The 20,530-nt window shown below is 34.8% G+C and overlaps 1 protein-coding gene and 1 pseudogene across 3 annotated transcripts in view; both read right to left on the reverse strand.

Annotated features, from left to right (window-relative positions):
* The window catches only part of CCDC148 (coiled-coil domain containing 148), a 195,960-nt gene that overhangs the window by 161,267 nt on the left and 14,163 nt on the right, over positions 1 to 20,530 (reverse strand). The window lies entirely within an intron of this gene.
* Positions 724 to 839, reverse strand: LOC112470757 (annotated as a pseudogene).

The following is a 20,530-nucleotide window of genomic DNA, read 5'->3' on the forward strand; positions in this document are numbered from 1 at the left end:
ACTATATTTTTATTTTAGAAGTATAAAATAGGTTCAAAATCTATTCAAAGCAAAAATGCTACATTCTTGTAATATAAATATAACAGGATAAATAGTACCAAGCAATAATATGGCCTCACCTATATGAGGGGACAGCTCTAGGAAAAAAGTAGAGTAACTAACAAACTTTTGTCTGTTTTCTTGCTTCTGAGGCAACAGGAAGCCTGCAGTTGACACAGGGACCCCTTCCAAGTTCCACAATCCTGTCATTCCACCTGAAGGATGACTCATGCTTCACAATGGCCCCTTCCCCTTCCCTACTGTCCCAGGATGTAATCTGATTAACTTCATGTTAACATGTGAAAGAAAGAAAGGTTGCTTAAGCAGGGACTGCCCCAAGAGTATGCTTGTTAACACAAAAGAATCTCTAATGGCTAGAATTTCCAGATGGGTGATAAAGTGAAATGGAAGAATTTCCAGTAGAGTGCAGAGATCATTTTGATTTGAGAAACTATCCCCCAGACAAACTGAAAATCACAACAACGTGAAAAGCCTGTCTCCGTTTACTTGAGTTCTAGCATAACTCTAATCTCCCAGCAATATTACACTGTAAAGGAAGGAGAGCTGGGCAGCAAGATCAAGGGCATGGGAATGATGTACATGCAGATTCAAATCAATGTTGCCCGCTACTAGAGGAATGTCTTTGGCAAGATGATTTATTATTATTATTATTATTATTATTTACGCCTACAGCACCTGGTCTTCCTAGGTGGTCTCCCATTCAAGTACAAACCAGGCCCAACCCTGCTTAGCTTCTGAGATCACATATCGGGCTTATTCAGGGTGGCATGGCCCTAGACCATGGACTGTGGCTCCACTGGGGCACAAACCCAGGACTTTCTGCATGTAAAGCAGACGAGCTAACTGCTACACTAGGGAACCATGTCCTTTAGCAAGATGTTGTTGCTATTGTTATTAAAGTTCTCAGACCTCTTTCCTTACCTAATAAACAGGGTTGCTGTGGGATTAAAATGAAAAAAATAGTGCATCTAAAGTACTTGGCACACAGTAGGTACTCAAGAATAGGAGTTATTGTTATTTATGCTTTTTCTTTCAGTCTTTATACTACATTTAATCAACTGGGATTTCCCCAGTGTTCTGTTAAGCATTTAACAATCAGAAAATAATATAAAATCCATATTTTCATTATCTTCTTAAAAATCCATGTTTCAAAAGTTTATCCCCTTATAAAAACAACCAATGGAGTGAGTACCAGCTAGTTTTTTAGCTAGAATATGTTCTCCAGTAAACTACAGTCCTCGTCATGCCTTATCTCACCCCAGCACTGAGGAATAATGTCGGTTGCCATTTATCATCCAGCTTGCACTGCTGCCTTGCTAACTCTCAGTTCTCTTCTACAAATTGTCATTTCTGGCCTGGTTCTTACAGGCATTTGAGTTAGTGACCTCTGCCACAAAGCTAATGAATACATTCCACAATACTACATAGCACCGTATTCAGGTTCTGAAATCAGATAAACTGGATTCGAATACCGATTCTCTGGATTACTAGTTTTGTGACCTCAGGCAAGTTACTTCACCTATCAGAGTCCTAGTTTCTTCAACTCTACAAGAGAAATAGTAACTGACTCATTTCACAGGGTTGTTATAAGGTTTAAATAATGTAATGCATATAAAAAATTGTTTATTATACCTGGCTATTAAAAGGGGCAATAAATATTAACTACTACAATGACAATGATGATGGAGAGACAGCAACAACGATGATGATGATGATGATGATGATGATGAATTGCTGCTGTTGCTATCACAATCACTACCTATGGGACTTCCTTCATTCTCATTTCTGCTTTCTCAAGCTGGAAATCGAAATTCATTTAGAAAGCCCTAGGGAACATGGAGCCTTTCAAAAGTAGGAAAGAGTAGTTTCTATCCACCACTGCTCACGAGCGCAATGAGGTAGCTGCAGAATGAAGTGAGAGAGCTTCCAATCTCAAAAGCAATGGGACCACTAGGAAGCCAGACTCATGCTCAAGCCCAGAAAGAAAGCAAGAATCTGTCTCAAAATTTCAGTAAGAAATGTGTTTCGGATGAGCCAACCCAGCAGACAGAACCAGAGTTAGGAGAAGATAGATCCTCTAAACTTCTGAAGCTATACAACTTCAGAGGGGCAAGGGAGGTATCTACAAGTTGGTGCTGACCCGGGGAAAACAAGCCTTTCTCTTTGGAAAAGAGGTACTACTGAAGAAGAGCAAGGCAGGAGAGGGCAAGAATACTGATAGAGTGACGGCAACAAGAATATAGAGTACAACCTATGGTCAGAGCAGACGAGCCTGGACCTCAGCTAAGGAGCCAAATACAAGACTAAAATAAAAGGGAGATCATGCAAATGGTGAGAATTCTACCATGTGTGACCCACACAATCTGAACTTACTTCTCCTGAGGGTTTCCAAAAAACACCTGGGTTGTGCAAGGAATGTACCTAACAGCTCGGAGGCTGGCCTTATATCAACACAACAACTAAACATCCATCTTTTACAAAGTACTTTCACGTTTATCATTTGATCCCAGACTAGCTATATGAAGCAGTATTCCCCTATTTTACAGATGAATAGCAAAAAAGAGATTAAGGCCATTGCTTAAAAGAAAAAAAAAAACAAAAAAAAAACAGTAAATGGCGAAGACTGCTAAAGCTTAATTCTCCTAAAAACAATTACTGTGTATTGCTCATTGCACTTTCTTTAGAAATTGCAATTTGTTCACCACGTGGTTTCCAGGTTTGTTTATCCCTTTACAATTTTCCTTATTTGTTTAAGAAAGTTTTGTTTTATTATGGGGGGAGGGAGTTATTTTTAATGTAGATAAGTCTTGGTTGAATATAGAAGAAAAATGTCGAGGAAAAGATATGTCAAAGCTTGGACCCGCATAACTAAAAAGATCAGTTTCCCTGTGATGTCAGGCATTAAGTCACCAACAGTCCCAGCTACAGATCAGAGTAACCCAATTTCATCACCACCATCCCAGCACCCGGACACAAGAGTTGGGGTTATATATGGTAACATTTTGATAAGGGACTTATATTAACTTCAACCAATATATCTTCATATACCCACCCCTCCCCCACCCCGCCGATGGATAGATTAATCGTGTATTATTCTAGTGGGAATGAAGGGTTACAGCCAAGAAGAGACTAAAAGTTGTAGAAAAATGTAACTCAGAGGAGTATTCTCTGCCAGGATTTGGAACTTGCCTGTTTAGATAGTATAACTTTGCCAAGAACTTTCCAGTTAGTACTGCTTTTAACACTGATTAGAAAGTAAAATGTACTCTCTCAAACTAGAGTAATACATTTTTTTCTCAGGTCATATGATTTTGCTTTAAGAGAGTTTTCCATGGCTGAGAATAGAACATGTCTCTAAGGTTCCCAGTCCAGTGAACTAAACAATGTGGCTTCTTCATTTTTAAATGGTCTGTTTTGAAATGAACAAATCTTAACACTTCATCAAGCTAAGAAAAGAAACAAAAGGAAAGAAATTATCTCTTAGGCTGTGGGGTTGGTGGGGTGGGAGCTGAGATAGGTTTAAAGTTACCTATAAGGCTGCTAAGCTAAACTAAATCAATTGATTCCATTTTTAAAAAATCTAACAAAATCCACCACAATTTTTTTTTCTGAACTAAAGTCCACATTTTGATCCAATGATATACAATAGATTCACAGGAAATGTTGATATTTCATAAGATAAAGATTTAAAGATCCAGCGTGTAAGTTTACAAGACTGGGCTTTCAAACAGACACAGACACACATGCATTTTCACAGACCACACATAACTATACCTTCTCTGCAAAAGGCACAAAGGTGCTCATTTCAACCAATGAGGGAAAGTACTTGCGACGCAGATAGCCTATCTATTACATCATCCATTAAAGTGTATATTTTTAGAGCTACTGACCTTTACACAAATGAAACAATAAAGCTGTTCACAAACCTGACAAAGAGCAGATTTTCCAAAGAAAAACAGTGAACCACTGTCTCTAATGCATCCATCAAACTAAACAATTAAAATGGCATCTAGTACAAAACTTAAAAAGCCACTATAACATAACACTGCCAAGATTACCAGTCCTGTCTTGAAAAAAAAAAAATTGTTTTGCCTAGGCATTTACTTAAAAAAGAAAGGAACTAATTTATTTATTTAGCAGATGAATGGACTGCATAAATTTAAGGCAATCAAAAGAAACTCAGTGGTCCCAACCTCCTCAAGCTGCTGCCAAACAAACTTGGGCACTGGTGGCCGCAGACTGGTCCTCAAAACAGTCTAAATAACAAACACTCATTGTGTGGATCTGATAGATCTGAACTGAAGTCCTAGTTCTTCAGTTACTAGTTGCATGAACTTGGGTAAATTACTTAACCTTTTAACTTCCTTTGTCTTTTGTGATGTAAGTATCATAATACCAGTTGCCAAATGGAAGTTATGCTACATATACCGTTATAAATGAAATTATATACGTAAACACTTTAGCACAATGCCTTGTGTAGAGCAAGTGCCCAATAAATGTTAGCTATTATTATTATTGGAAAAATCTTATACTAAAGTGACTACATAATTTCTCATCCAATCCAGGCACTTTTGATGTTGAAAGGGAGCTCCATTAGCAATACAGTGGCAGGCCACCCCAATCATTATCTGTGTAGCAGTCTGGTAGTTTGGAACCCTGGGGACTAGGAGCAAGGTTTTACTAATACTCAACATGAAATACATGTTAGTAAATAAGAATGCCTAGCCACCCCTGAATGAAAATATTAGCAATGAGAGGGAAGGGCTCAAGTTAATTGAAAACTTCCAGTTTTATAAGCAGTTGATAATATAATCACATCAGAGACAACTGTTAGTATCAAATTTTTTCAGCATTATAAATTTAAACAGATGAAACTTTTTTGCAACATCACTTTATATAAGATTTTGAAATTAAGAGATTTCTAAATTTGCATTTATGATAAAACATCCTTAACCAATTCTTATATCTAGACACAATTTCCTATGTGGTAACTTTAGCATAGCTTTTTTTGCTAGAAATTAAACTAATTTTAAAATTAAGGAAGAAATAGCATAGCACTTATCCAAATTGTCAAACCAAGAAAGAAGTAACCTAAACAGTGTACCGGAATATTCCAGTCACTAGACAGGACTAGCTTCTTCTCTGATATCCTTAACTTAAGCATTGTGCTTCCAGTAAATTAGCCAACCCATTCTGAAACTTGAAAGAGTACGTACAATCAATAAATGTTTACCTAAAATCTTCTTGTTAATTTTGATAACTGTATGGAGATCTCGTGAATGTATGTGTAGATGATTTCATTAAAACTCTTTGCAAAGAAGAGTTATCAACTGACTAATGAGTCAGTAGCAAGATTAAAAGGGCATTTAAGGGGAGAATTTTAAAATTTTGCCTGTTTTTGAAAGAATGGGAGAAAAATAAGAATGCATATTTGTGTTTTCTTGTATTTTCATTAAGAAACGGAAAAAAATTAACAAGAAACAAAAATGGTTATGGTTACATATGGGCACGGGAGGTAGAAGGGGAACAGAGCTGAAGTGGTAATAAGATTTCTCCTTGTATACATTCTGAATCATTTTAATTGTTGAACCATATCAAGTATTAGATATTCAAAAATTAAAAGAATTTTAAAATTGTCTATTTTAATAAAGTAAAAGGTCCAAAGAGACTGTCTTGAACCTACAAAAAGAATTTAAACATGGGGAAGATAAAGTACTTCTATACCTCTTACAACTAAAAACTTTATTAGTCATGATAGATGATATTTAATAAGTCTAAATGAAGAAAATGGGCCAGTCTTAATTAAAGATAATCCAAATTTATGCAAATAAAGATACAGACACAATTCATATTTGATCAGCAACATCTTATTACTCAGATTTTCACTGAATTTGAAAAAGGAGATAGAAACAGAGAACAAAGCTGAAGAAAATATTGGAAATATGTGCAAACTGTTTTCAACTTAATCATCTACATAAAAAAAGTGTTAGATGTTTAATTGTCATTAATAAACAGTTAAGATGGAATCGTAATTTTAAAAGTCCTCAGATAAGTTAATGACTTCCTTATTTACATATTTCATATTTTGTTATAGTAGATACAATAAGAATTATTTACAATAATTGAATTTATTCAGTAGTTTGGTGGATATTAAAGTCATATGAAAGAATGGCTAGGATTCATATATATATATATGTATATATGAAACAAGTATACAAATCTCGTATGTGTGAATATATATGTATATACATAAATTTAGTGACTTCTGAAACTATTTCTATAGTTACTTGTGAAAATATAACAATTATAACTAGTTTATAGATGTGAGAACAATCTGATGGAAACATCTGCCTCTTTATTGAGTGCCAAGGAGGTTCCATGTGAAATGGCTGGCTGGACTAGCACCTCCTTCCTCCTTGATCTCTCCATGTGCATCTTCCTCAAGCCAGCCTGCTCTGTAGCCTTGCTACCCCGACTAACATTTACTTGGATACTTCGGATTTTAAAAACAAATAAAAAATTGTAGAAGCTCTGGTCTGTAAGAGACCTGAAAAGTCTTTACAGAGATCCTAAGACTCTCCTTATCCTCCCTACTGCCTGAAGCCTAAGCAGAAATGCAATTCTTTGTAATAGGGCTGCACTCAGGATTGGGCACAGAGTTCACTGCATGAGCTGGTCTGGCAATGGAGAGAAATGGAGGCTGAAATCTCAGTCATGCTCTGCTTGCTAAACCACATGCCATTGTGTGGGGCTGCATCTGCCTTTTTCTAATTCATACAAAAGTGTCTTGTGGGCTAGTGTGAGCTCTGAGTCATAATTTGACATATAGGTGAGAGGTTGGCCCCTTTTTATTCTCTGATACTCTTCCCATCACAGTGAAGCATAAAACATAATATACACTTTTAGGAAGTCATTTTAAAGTACTACTCGAGATTCCAGTCAGGTGGGTAGAGTATATTTCCAATGTAATCAATGAGCCCTGTTTTGTCTAGATTGATGCAAGTATGGCTCCTTTCCTGAAGTTTCCCTTCTGTGTTTTTTTTCTCTCTCACTTCTCTCCCTCTCCCTTCCCTGTCTTCCCCACTCAATATTTCTCTCTTGTTCTCCCCTGACCCCTGACTTCATCCCTAAGACCTTGAAGAAAACAAAATTCCTTCTGAGTTTTTGATACAATGCTCAAATTTGGGTTGAAACAGTTCTTTCTGAAGCCATCTGCCACCCAAGCTGTTTGCATCCCTCACTGAATTCCCATTTCTAAAACTAGGGAGGAATCAAGGGCCTATGTTGCCAGCTTCCTCTGAATTCACCTCTCTGACTTCAGTCTGCCCTCGGTTTTTCATTGCTGGTTTCTAGTCACCTCTGCTCCTTCTCCAGGCATCTTCTTTGTTCTATCACATTTCTATCAGGAGTCACCCAGTCTCTAGGTATCTCTCTCTGTTTCTTCCACCAACAAACTGACAATGTCTTGCTCTTTTCATAAATAGCATCCCCTAAATACACATTTGTATCAAAACGAGATTTTTAAGTGACATATTATTCAAAAGAAGTTATGTAGGGAGGAGGCACGAGAAATAAAATGTTAAATCAAGCAACATTCAGAGCCTGCAATATGCTGATCAGCTCTGCAGCCAGGCCAGGAGGAGGACCCTTGCAGAACAGAGAAAGATTTCTGCTGGGATTGCTAACAACCCATTTCCAACACCTGTGAAGGAGAAACAGGAAAAACAGTCTTTAAGTGGTTGCCCTTCACAAAGCTGTTCATTCCCTATGGCTAAAACAATAGAGAACCTATGAGTTAAGGGCTGGGAACTGCCAGCAGGCTTTTCGCAGCTACAGGCTCTTACCCTTCTTCCTCACTTATGTCCATATCAAAGAAATGGGTAAACAAAGTCTTTAAACTAGAACTCAAAGGAACTAAAGAATGATATGAAACTGGATCCCTCAACACTCAAGGCCTCTTCTCCTTCATTGGGTTTTTGTCTTTGCTTTCTCTAGTCTTTGCTTTACCCCTTCTTTAATAAACTTTCCTCTTGACCCAACTTTGGTGTGTGTGGTGAATTCTTTCTACACCTTCCTCCAAAGGACCCTCTTCTCTCAGTGCAGGGCTTGGTCTCCTGTCACTTGGGAAAATTTGCCCTGTCCTGCATCAGAAGTACACTAACAATATACGTCTTATTTAACTGGAAAGAGAGATACATACTGTCAGTATCTTGACAGTTATTAAATTTTTCACATCTAATAGAAAAAAAAAAAGAGTAAAGACACCTAGATATCAAGCAAAATGAAAAACAAAGTGGGTCCTAACTGAAGAATGGATCTTAACTAATCCATGGTTGGAGTCCATTATTGTATGTCAGGTTTAGTAGAAATCTTGCAATTGTATGCAAAAGTTTTTGCCATTAATATTTCTGGGGAGAGATTATATATATTTCATCAGCTTCTCAGAGGGAATCTATGACCTAAATAAGCTTAAAATTTTGAAGGACAGTCTGTGACTGAAATATCCATTCTAAGTAATTAATAAAATTATTTAATATTTAGCCTATTTTAAATGCAAATATTAAATTCTACATATAAATATTAAAATGGTCTCATCATTGGCGAGAGTATGATAGATCTAGGTAAGCTTTTCAAGTGCCAATCAAATAATTTTACACATGATTGAGTAAATATGAAGGTATTATTTAAAGTAGTACTTCCTAAACTTCTCTGATGTGACTCACTTGCAGTGCTTACACTAGGCCCCATCCCACAAATACTGACTTGAAATTTGGAGGGAAGAGACCTAGGAAGTTTTTATTACTTTTTTTTAAAAGATTTGGGTTTTTTTTTAGAGCAGTTTTAGGTTCAGAACAAAATTAAGAGGAAGGTACAGAGATTTCTCATATACCCCCTTGCCCCTCCACACATGCAAAGAAACAAGCCTCTCCACTTATCAACATTCCCCACCAGAGTGGTACATTCTTTGCACTTGATGAACCTACATTAACACTCATTATCATTCAAAGTCCATAGTTTACATTACAATTTCTTCTTAGTCTACACTTTTTCCTGGTTTGACAAGTATGTAATGACATGTATCCACCATTACAGTATCAAACTGAGTAATTTCACTGGCCCCCCAGATCCTCTGTGTTCCATCTATTTTATTACTTCCTGCTGGAATGTTTTTAAAGACGTGTCTCTGGTAATTTTTATCAATTAGAAACATTTTACGGAAAATTTTCAAAGTTGTTATTGATGTCCTTGTTCATCACAGAAAAACTAATGGACTAACAAAAAAAAACCAGTAACCCATGCCCTAATTTTTAAAAAGTATCATCTATTTAAAGTTGGATTCCTTTCTTTGTAAAATTTTGAATACAATTGATTAATAATTTATAAGAAAAATATTTGACCTTTATAGCAATATAATAAATATTAAAGTAGATTTCATAATTTACATGTAACCAGATATAAAGGTTTTTCCACCCAAACAATTTTTCCAAACTAGATACTAGAATACACTTACTAAAATATTTGGAGAGCTTCATGCATGTAAGTCTAAGAATTTGATAAATTATCATGCATAAAGTAGTAAGAAATTATTAAAGGAATCTTAACATAAAAAGCAAAATCTTAAAAGCAGCAGCAGGGGGTCAAGTATTCTCTCTCAAACATGTTATTCCATTAAAATAATAGTTTTTTGCACAAAAAAGTTTTCTAATGTATTAAAACCACCACAGGAGGATTATTTATAATGGCCACTCTAATGGGCTAGCCCAGAGAGTTTACTTCACAGTGTCGACTTTAATAAAAACATACTGGGAGAAAATTTCTTTTTAATTTTAAGTATTTAATTTTTAAAATTAATGTAATCAATTCAATTTCACAAATATTTGTTTAGTATGTACTACAAGCCTGGCTCTAGGCTAATTTAGCTATTAAGGATAAAGCAATGAATAAAGCACAATTCTTACCCTCAAGAAGTTATTCTGTTGTGGATTTATTTTGAAATTTTTCTCCTTTTTAAAATTTTGAGTAAACTAAATCAGAGGTTGGCAAACTTTTCTTTAAGAGGGCAGACAGTAAATATTTTATGCTTTGTAGAACTACAGTCTTTGCTGTAACTATTCAATTCCATTGTGTAGCATGAAAGTAGCTATATATAATATATAATCTAAAAAGCATGGCTCCAATAAGACTTTATTTACACATATAGGCTGCCGAATAGATTTGGTCGTTTGGCTGTAGTTTGCAAACTATTGGACTAAACAATTTGTGAATTTCACCTTTAAAATGCTTATTTAATCTTTGATCATATCTGCCTTACTAAAAATGTTTAGACAAGGAATAGAGAAAAGAGGGTAAAGGAAATAGGGAATTCAAGTATTATAGAAAAAAGAGGCTGTGAGATATCAAGGAAGTTGTTAAAGGAGAAAAGGCAGTGTCACCCAAACAGAAAGTGATTCATCAAGAAAGGTCAAGCTCTACAATAAGGTAGAATCAAATATTCAAACTATTGAAAGAGAAAAATTACCAGCCAAGAATAATATATGCAGCAAAGTTATTCTTTAGATATGAAGGAGAAATCAAGACTTTTCTAGACATACAGAAGCTGAGGGAATTTACTACCATAAGATCTGCATTACAGGAAATACTGAAGGAGGTTATTCTACCTGAAACAAAAAGACAAAAGGATATAAAACTTAGTAAGTTAGGAAGATGACTAACAGAAGCAGACAGAAGCAGAAAACTGAAACCCGTATTCAGAAGAGGGTATTAGACACTTAAATATAACGTAAAGGTTAAAGGAGGTAAAAACATTTGAAAAAAAGAGAGAAGCAACAGCTAATAGCTACTGTAATTTGGAAATGAACTCATAGCATAAATAGAGATAATATGTGACAACAAACACATAAAAGGGGAGGAGGGAGTAAAGGTCTGAATTTGCAAAGGGAAATGAAGATAAGATGCATTCAGAATAAAAAGATAACTGTACAAATGAAACTTTCTTTTGCGTAAACCTAATAGTAACCACACATACACAAAATCTAGAACTGTGACACATAACATAAAAAAATAGAAATGGGAAAAAAATCATAGAATACCATCAAACTAAAATAACAGACAGAAACTCACTAATAAAAAGGCACAGAGTAGCGGATCAGGTCAAAACCCACAACCCAACCATATGCTGCCTTCAGGAGACACATCTCAGCTACAAGGACAAATATAGACTCAAAGTGAAAGGGTGGAAAACAATACGCTAAGCAAACTGCATCTAGAGAAAAGGGGGTGTAGCCATCCTTATATTTGATGGAACAGATATCAAGACAAATATGAACATTTTATAATGATAAAGGAGACAATACATCAAGAAGACAAAACACATCAATATATATGCAACCAATCAGGGAGAGACAAAATATATAAAGCAACCACTAAGAGGACAAAAGGGAGAAACTGACAAAAACACAATCATAGCCGTAACCTAAATAATCTTGTGGCTAGATCATCCAAACAGAAAAAGAAACCCTCATACTCTGCTGATGGGATGTAAATTGTTATAGCCATTATGGAAAACAGTATGGAGGTTCCTCAAAAAATTAAGAATAGAATTACCATATGACTCAGCAGCCATCTTCTGGGTATCTACCTGGAAAATTTGAAAACCTTTATTTGTAAAGATATACGTACCCTTATGTTCATTGCAGCATTATTCACAGTGGCTAAGACATAGAAACAACCTAAGTGTTTCTTGATAGAGGATTGAATAAAGATGATGTGATACATATATACAATGAAATATTACTCAGCCACATGAAAAGATGAAATACTGCCATTTGCAACAACATGGATGGATCTTGGGAATATCATGCCAAGCAAAATAAGTCAGATGAAAAAAGTCAAGGACCATATGACTTCACTAAGATGTGGGATATAAAACTGAAAGACACCAACAAACAATAAGGCAAACAAACAGAAACTCATAGACAAAGACAACAGTATGGTAGTCACCAGAAAAAAGATGGGGGGAGGTAGAAAGGGTAAAGGAGGTAAAATACATGGTAACGGATGTTTTGACTTTGGGTGGTGAAGACACAGTACAATATACAGATGATACATAATTGAATTATACCCTTGAAACCTATATAATTGTATTAACCAACGTCATCCCAATAAACTTAATAAAATTAAAAAAAGAAAGGTCAAGCTCTATAGAGACTGAAAACTTTTAAAACATTTGTGTAGTAACAGCAGTAATAATATTCTACATAGAATCACCCACTTCTATACAAAGACAAAAATTAATTATCTCCTCAAATACTACCAACCCAGAGATACTACTTTTTCACTGAATAATTTTTAAATATGTTAGAAGCGTTCACTCTTTAAAAGATCCTGCTGCAATTTGAAGGATCTGAGCTTCATGCATTCATTCACTGCCTGAGTTCATATTTTAGATTGCTGAATCTGCTCAAGTGGGATACATTACCGTGCTCAGTGCCCAAGAGCCTATCACCATAGAAACAGTGTGTGCCAGGCACTGTATGAGGAGCTTTCTGGAGATCACTTCACTGAATCCTCCCACAACCCAAAAAGGCAGGCAGTATTATTATGCCTATGTAAGAAATGAGAATCGGAAACACAGAAAGGTGAGGTAATATACCCATGGTCAAGCAATTAATCAGCGGCAAAATTACAGTATGAACCCAGGAATTCTGTCTTCATCACCATGTCACAATTTCCAATGGTTTGGTGACTTGGTAATAAATTTGAGTCCATACTTTGGTTTCTGAAGGCCACACTTAAACTATTTAGGTGTCAGAACAATCAGTGGTTCTAAACTTTTGGGAGGACCCAAATATATTGTGAATATGACAAAAGGCACACTTTCCCCAAAGGAATGCACATAAGCATAGTGTGGTGGACCAGGAAGTGTACCATTCAGATCTCCTTCCAGAGAACTGCTGCCAGGAGCAGAGTTGACGGACAGCCCCAGTTGCTGTCTCCTTGTATCCATGACAGTTTTCACAGCAAAACCACACTTCCCCTGGGGCCACTCGGAGCCAATAACGGAGTATGGCAGGGTTACTGGTTGCAATGCCTTTCTGTTTCCAACAAGCAGTTTTTGCTTGGAGACTCCACATCAGCCTGGCTGAGACTTTCTACCCAAGCCTTCCTTTCCTTTCTCTCTTCACAAATGTCAGGCTTGCATTGTGGTCTCATTGCTGCCTATTCCTGCTCCCTCTCCTTTATTCTCCACAAGAGACATTTTCCCATAAATTGAGCTTGTCTAATCCTATGTTGATGTCTGTTTCCTGGAGGACCCGAAATGATACTTGCAAGCATGTAAAATGTTGTGCATCTTTTCAGAGGGTTAGTGGAACCTCAAAGCCCATTTGTAGATCCCTTGGAGTATAAAAACATCAGGTTAAGAATCTCTGCAGATGGTACAATGAAAGTCAAATGAGATAAATACTAAGTCAACATTTGCATTATTCTGCTCATATAGTTATAAAAATTTAGCTGATGGTTCATAAAAACATATATAATCCAAATTTAAAACAATTAACTATACTTAAATACCGGTTAAATTATAAAAATTTATAATTTTTAAAAAATCTAATGGAAAACAGGACAGTCACAGAAATACCATAAATTAAAAAATTTTGAATGTTTTCTTAAAAATTGGGTTTTTAAAAAGAGCACTATACCCTGAAGCCTGAGCTCAAATTCTAGCCTGTCCAGGCTTGGTGAATTATCTCCTATAAGTTACTTAACCTTTCTGGATTAAAATGGCCTTGTCTCTAAAATGAAGGTGTTAAACTAGGTAACTTCTAAGGATCCTTTCATTTCTTAAAATTTTATGATAATATATGTTTCTCAGTGCCAGGGAGAAAAAGTTAATTCTAAGGCAAATACAATAATATCGATAATGTTATATCAGAAGAAATTGATAGTAACTTCATTTGAAATGCTCAAGATTTGGCCTCTGACTCCTTTTCTAGCTTTACAATGTTCTGGCAGCACCTTCTTTCTCTTCCTGGATCCTCCAAAGGTCATTCTTGCTCTCTAGGGCTGCTGCATCTATTTGGAAAGTACTTCTGACAGCTTTTCAAATGGCTTGCTCCTTCTCATGGTTCAAGTCTTGGTTCAAATGTCACCTCTACCAAAATACCTTATGCAGTTATCCTGTCCAAAATAACTCCTGCCGCATCCCTAAACTTTTTTATCAGAATATCCTTTATACATTTTTTTTTATCAGCAGTTACAACAATTTCATTGTTTGGTTGTCCATTTCTCTCCACAAGAATAGAACTTTATGGGGCGAACATTTTTTCTGTCTTATTGATCATTATATTCCTTAGAATGATGCCTGGAATGTAGGAAGCAGTCAATAAATGTTTGTTACATGAACAAATGAGTGATCAAATGAATATCTGCATGCTAAAGAAAAAACATTTTAACATTTAGAAGAGTGAAAGGAGTTATAAAAATCATCTCTCACTCAGTTATTTTCCTGGGTCATAAAGAAGCAGAATATAAAGTTGGCTCTGTGTGTTGTTTTTCATAATTAGAGAAGATAAAAACCCAAATGTGCACCGGAAGTAGCATTAGTATTAGCTTTGGGCTGGATTTTTCTGTGGGAGGTCAATATAATTGTATGCTGATCAATATCAAGATCATGTTCTAACTAATTGAGTAAAAAGGCTTAAATTACTTAGCTTTTAATATCTGGAAACAAGAAAGTATCAAAATAATTATATTGATTTCTGAAGAACTGAAAATCACAATGCTAATAATAAAGTTATGAAATAGCTCTATAAAAATTTAATTACTGTAGAAAGGTTATATTAAGAATGAGTCATTGAAGTTAAAAGAAACCGTTCTTTTTATAAGGTAGCCCTTTAACTGAATTTGATGTCAAAAAATCTAAGGAACAAGCAAATTTAAAGTCTCAATTTACACACTAGGAACCAGGAATTGGCTCACGAACAAGTAGCAGAAAAGGTAAAAGTTTTAGAGCTTCATAAATCCTGTCCCTGGCACTAACCTTCTGTGGCTTTGAGTGGTTCACTTAATTTTTCTAGGCCTTCATTTTTAATTTGTAAAATAGCATTAGTAATGCACGTTTTGTATTATTGGTAAAACTAACTTTAGAGATTCATGATATGTTAAAGCACTAAACATGGGACTAGGCACATATGAGATAATAAATGGCAACTAACCTGGACGACGAAATTGATAATGTACTGCTGTGGTGCTCAGGAGTATATGTGTGAGAGGGAAGAGATGTCAGAACTATTTCTACAAGCCCGCTTCCCTCTTTAAAAACTGGATACCATTTTCACTCTTTTGTGAAAATTCACAATCTGTATAGTTGAAAATTGACTGAAATATTTTGAAAGATAAGTGGCAAACAGCAACCAGGAGGTAATCTTTTAACCATATTTTTTAAAAAAATTAAAATTTGCCCTTATAATGAAAGTTTACTTGAAATTAAATTCTTCTATGCTATCATCTTCAATGCTATTATTCTCATTTTTAAAAGGCTATAAATAAACTGTCATTTAGAATATATGAAATGATGTACTTTAGTCAATAATTCACAAAGTGGTCAACAAATTTCATTTATGCTCTATCATGCTCATGACTCTATAAAAATAAAAAAGCAATCATTGAATCATTCATTCATTCAGCAAATATTTAAGTAGTGGCTATTGCTGAAGACATGAAGCTTATTTTCACTGGGGACAAAGTGGCAGGGACATCGTTAGTTTTATACAATTATACACAAAGTGCATGTTTAAAGGGAAAGGAATGCTTACTTGAAGAAACAATATGTGTTGAAATCTACAAATAAATAAGATTAATTTACTTGGGGAAGCATGTGATTTGAAAGTGGGAAAGATAATTTTATTTGCTTAGATCCTATGGCAAGAAGGAAGGTGAAATCTTCCAAGAACTAAAAGAAAGCCAGTGTGGCTGGGGAACAGACTGAGGAGTACTGTGGTAAGAGAAGAGAGAGAGGTAAGAATGTAGAGCCTTTTAGGCCTTGTTTAGGATTAGGGTGTTTATCTTAAAATCAATGAGAATTCACTGAGGAAGAATTTAAGCTGACATGCTTAGATCTGTATTTTGGAAGATCACTCTAGCCTCTGGTATTGAGAACAAATTTGGATGGATGATTAGAGGGGATATACAGAGGCTCATTAAGAGTCTTGTAGTAGATCAGATGAGAGGTGATATTTATCTCAGGCTAATTTAGTGGCAAGGTTGAGAAATGGATGGAGTAAAAAATAAATTTAAAATAATACTGATAGGACTTGCTGATGGAGAGGATATACAAAGAGGTACATTTGGAGATGGCAGAAGAATAAAGGAAAAGAAACAGTTCAAGATCTCTCCCTGGTTTCTTCCCAGCACAACTGGATTAGGTACAGTTCACTAAAGTATAAAACACTGGAAGACGGCCAAGTTTGGGGTTGGGGGTTAGGGCAGGTGAGAAGATCACAGTTTCATCAACTAGATTTTGAATTGCTTTAGAGACATCCAAGAGGCAGGAAGGTCTAGAGTATGTAAGAGAGGTCTGGGTTAGGGATAAAATGTTGGGGTCCTTAGTGACTTTTAATGTTGTTATAGGTAAGATGTCCCAGGGAAAGAATATGATATAAAAAGAAAAAGAGATCTATAACTAAGCCTTGAAAAACTCCAAGATGTAATGCTCAGGCAGAGGATGATGAGCCTGAAAAGAAGTCTTAAAAGAAATGGCAAGAGAGGAATGTGGAAAATCAGATTAGTATGTATTCTAGAAGCCCGTGGAAGACAATTTTTTAAGAAAGAAGAAGCCAATAATATCCATTGCATAAGAACATACGCATACATAAAAATACAAACTGTCAAAAGGTAGTAATAACCAGAATAAGAATAACAATATTAAGGGATTAAGATAGTAATAATAATAATAACAAACCAGACTTCTGTTTCTGACCATGGTGGAGTATTGATGACCAGGCTTACCCTTCCACTGTAAAAACTAGAAAACTGGACAAAATATATGAAACCCATATTTTCACACATTGGAGAACAGGCAGAACACATTTGTGATCACTGAAAGAAGAGAGAAAAGCTGAGTAGAACTCATGATTTCCCTGACTTTCAGCCTGGAGTTATATTCTAGACCATGCAATAAGGAGGGGATTTCTCAAGCATTAGTAGAGTTGAGGAATCAGAGATTGGCAGTCGGGGAAGGTAAGGCATCTAAAAGTTGTGAAGGAGAGTTCCAAAAAGGAGGGAGTTAGGCAGAAAAATCAGCTCTATAAGTCTGCATATAGTTCTTACTGAGTCTTTGTTGAATACTAAGAGGTGTGTACAAAGGGGAAAACAGTCCAAGTCCAAGCAGACATTGCATGGAAAGATGTAAGATGGGCAGCTACCAGGGTCCACACAGGGATGGGAGATGATCTATTTTTGACCTGTCAGAGTGGAAAGCCCATGTTAATCACCCTGGGCATTGAGTAGAGACCTCCAGGAGGTTATGCCTCAGTAGTAAGGTTAAATTTTTGTTTAGAGTGAAGTCTACTCAGCATTCATTCTACCAAATCTTAAAACAAGCCTTGACTTAATCCACAAGTCTTCACTGGTTGCCAAACAAGACCCAACATTAATTTAAAGTAAGACAGCAAAGTCAAGATACTCAACAACATAACATATAAAATGTCTAGTGTCCCCTCAAAAAGCAGCAGAAATACCAAGAAGCAGAAAAATATTGACCAATAAAAAGAATAAAAATCAATTAATAGAAACAGATATAGAAATGACAGTGACGATAGGATTAGTATTAAAGGACTTGAAAAAAACTCTAATAACTTATAAATATGCTCAAGTTTAAAAAAAAAGAGAACAAGATAAAGAATCAAATGGAATTTCTAGAGATGAAAAAAATACAATATGTGAAATGAGAATCTCACTAGATAGAATTAACAGATTAGACACTGCAGAAAAAATAAATCAGTGAATCTGAAGATATAAAAATAGAAATTATCCCAAATGAAGCACAGAGGGGAAAAAAGGCGAAAAAAAAAATATCAGTCTCAATGGTCTGTGGGATACCAAGAAAACTAATATGTATGTAAGTAAAGTCCTAGAAAAAAAGTGAAAAACAAAAAAAATAGTTTAAGCAATAAAGGTCAAAATGTTTCCAAATTTGAAGAAAATGAGAAAAAAACAGGTTCAAGAATTCCAACAAACTCCAAGCCTAGCTTAACAAGTTTTAATAAAACCGCACAAGGGCATAATAATCAAATTGCTGAAAACCTATCATAAAAAGGAAATGTGAAAAGCAGCCAGGGAGAACAAAGACACATAGTATACAGAGGAATACAGATAAGAATGATCATAAACTTGCCAGAAACTGTACAAGTCAGAAGACTGTAACATAAGACCTATAAAGTACTAGATAAAAAACAAAAAAGAAAAAACAATCTGTCAACCTAGAATTCTATATATTCAGTGAAAATATCTTTCAAGAATGATGGCAATGAATGCCAAGTGCAATTGAAAATTTTTTTTTACTTATTAAAAAAAAAGATTGAAGGCAAAACAAAGAATATTTTAGACAAACAAAAGCAAAAAGATTTTGTAGCCAAGGAACCACAAGAAATGTTAAAGTTTTACAGGTGGAAAAAAAATGATACCAGATGGAAAATATATAGTGGTGTTTATATCATATGTGGATAAAAAAAGGAATTATAACAATGGCAAATGATACATGAAGGGAAATGAAAATATTACATAATAAGGGTCACATACAATGCATAAACAGAAAATATTATTGAATATAGACAATGATGAGTTAAACTATTAATCCTAGAGGAACTACTATAAAATCATAATCAATAATCTCATAGTAGAGATATAAATAGAATACTAAAAGCTACTCAGTCCAAAGGAGGAGAAAAATGCAAAGAAAATGAACAAAGAATAGATGGTAGAAATGCAAAAAAAAATAGAATGGTAGGGTTATATCCAATCAAATTGATAAGTATATTAAGAGTAAATAACCTAACACTACAATTAAAAGGCAGATGATTTTTTTTAAAAAAAGACCAACTACATGCTATCCAAAAAAAATACTTTAAATATACAGATAAATACAATTTAAAAGTATAAGGGTAGCAAAAGATACAATGCATAAAATTAATTATAAGAAATCTAGAACGACTGTATTACTACAGAAAAGACACTGGAACAAATATATTAGCAAAAATTAGAACTTTTTATAATGATTCATCAAGAACATTCAAACTTAGTAAGTTTCATAGTACACGAAACGAAAGCAGGGATAATTGAAAGAATAAATAAATAAATCCACAATTATAGCTGGAGAATTCAAAACTCCTTTCCAGGTAGCTGATAGAAAGTAGATAGAAAGTCAACAAGCATATGTAAGATTTGAACACTACAGTTAACTTGACCAACTGAAATTATTAGAACACTCCAACTAACAGCAGCAAAATACATATTTATTGTAACTGCAAATGTACCATTAACCGGGGTGGACTGCATTCTGGGACTTAAAACAAGTCTTAGAAAATGTATAGGGTTTTAAATCATATGGAATATGTTCTCCGGCCAGAATCAAATTCTAAGCAGAAATAAATTAGAAATCAGTAACAGATAAACAACTGAAAAATACCTACATATTTCAGAAGTAATATACTTTTAAAAACAGCTTTATTGAAGTATAACTGATATGCACTACACTCCACATAAAGAATAAACTTAATTACTTTTGAAATATGTAAATATCCATGAAACCGTCATCACACACAATCTAGACATTGAACATATGTTTGACCCCCAAAACTTTTCTTATGTACTTTGTCATCACTCCTTTCTGTCCATCTCTGTACTTCCATCCTCAAGAAACTACTGATCTACATTCTGTCACTGTAGATTAGTTTGCATTTTTCTAGAGATTTATACAAATGCAATCATGTAGTATGTACTCTTTGAGTGTAGCACTATCATTCAGGATAATTATATTGGTTTTCATCTATGTTGTATGAATCCTTCCTTGTTTTATTAAGTAGTATTTCATTGTATGTATATACCACAATTTGTTCATATATTCATATGTTGATGAAAATTTGGGTTGTTAACATAAAAAAGACACTTTTAAATAACCCAATAAAGTAGAAATCACAATGGAAATTAGAAAATATTTTGAATTGAACAAAAATAAAAATAGAATATATTGAAATTTGTAGAATACAGTTAAAGCAGTGCTCAGGGAAAAGTGACAGCTTGAACTTCTAATATTAGGTGGAGAGATGCAAATTAAACCCAAAGTAAGCATAGGAAAAAAAGAACTAAGAGGAAAAAAAACTACAACGAACTAGGACAGGTTTGCAAACTTGTTCTATAAAAGGCCATATGGCAAATATTTTAAAGTTTGCAGACCACAGGTTTGCTTTTGCAA

Source organism: Pteropus alecto, unplaced genomic scaffold, assembly GCF_000325575.1.
Source record: "Pteropus alecto unplaced genomic scaffold, ASM32557v1 scaffold3, whole genome shotgun sequence".
NCBI classification, from domain to species: Eukaryota; Metazoa; Chordata; class Mammalia; order Chiroptera; family Pteropodidae; genus Pteropus; species Pteropus alecto.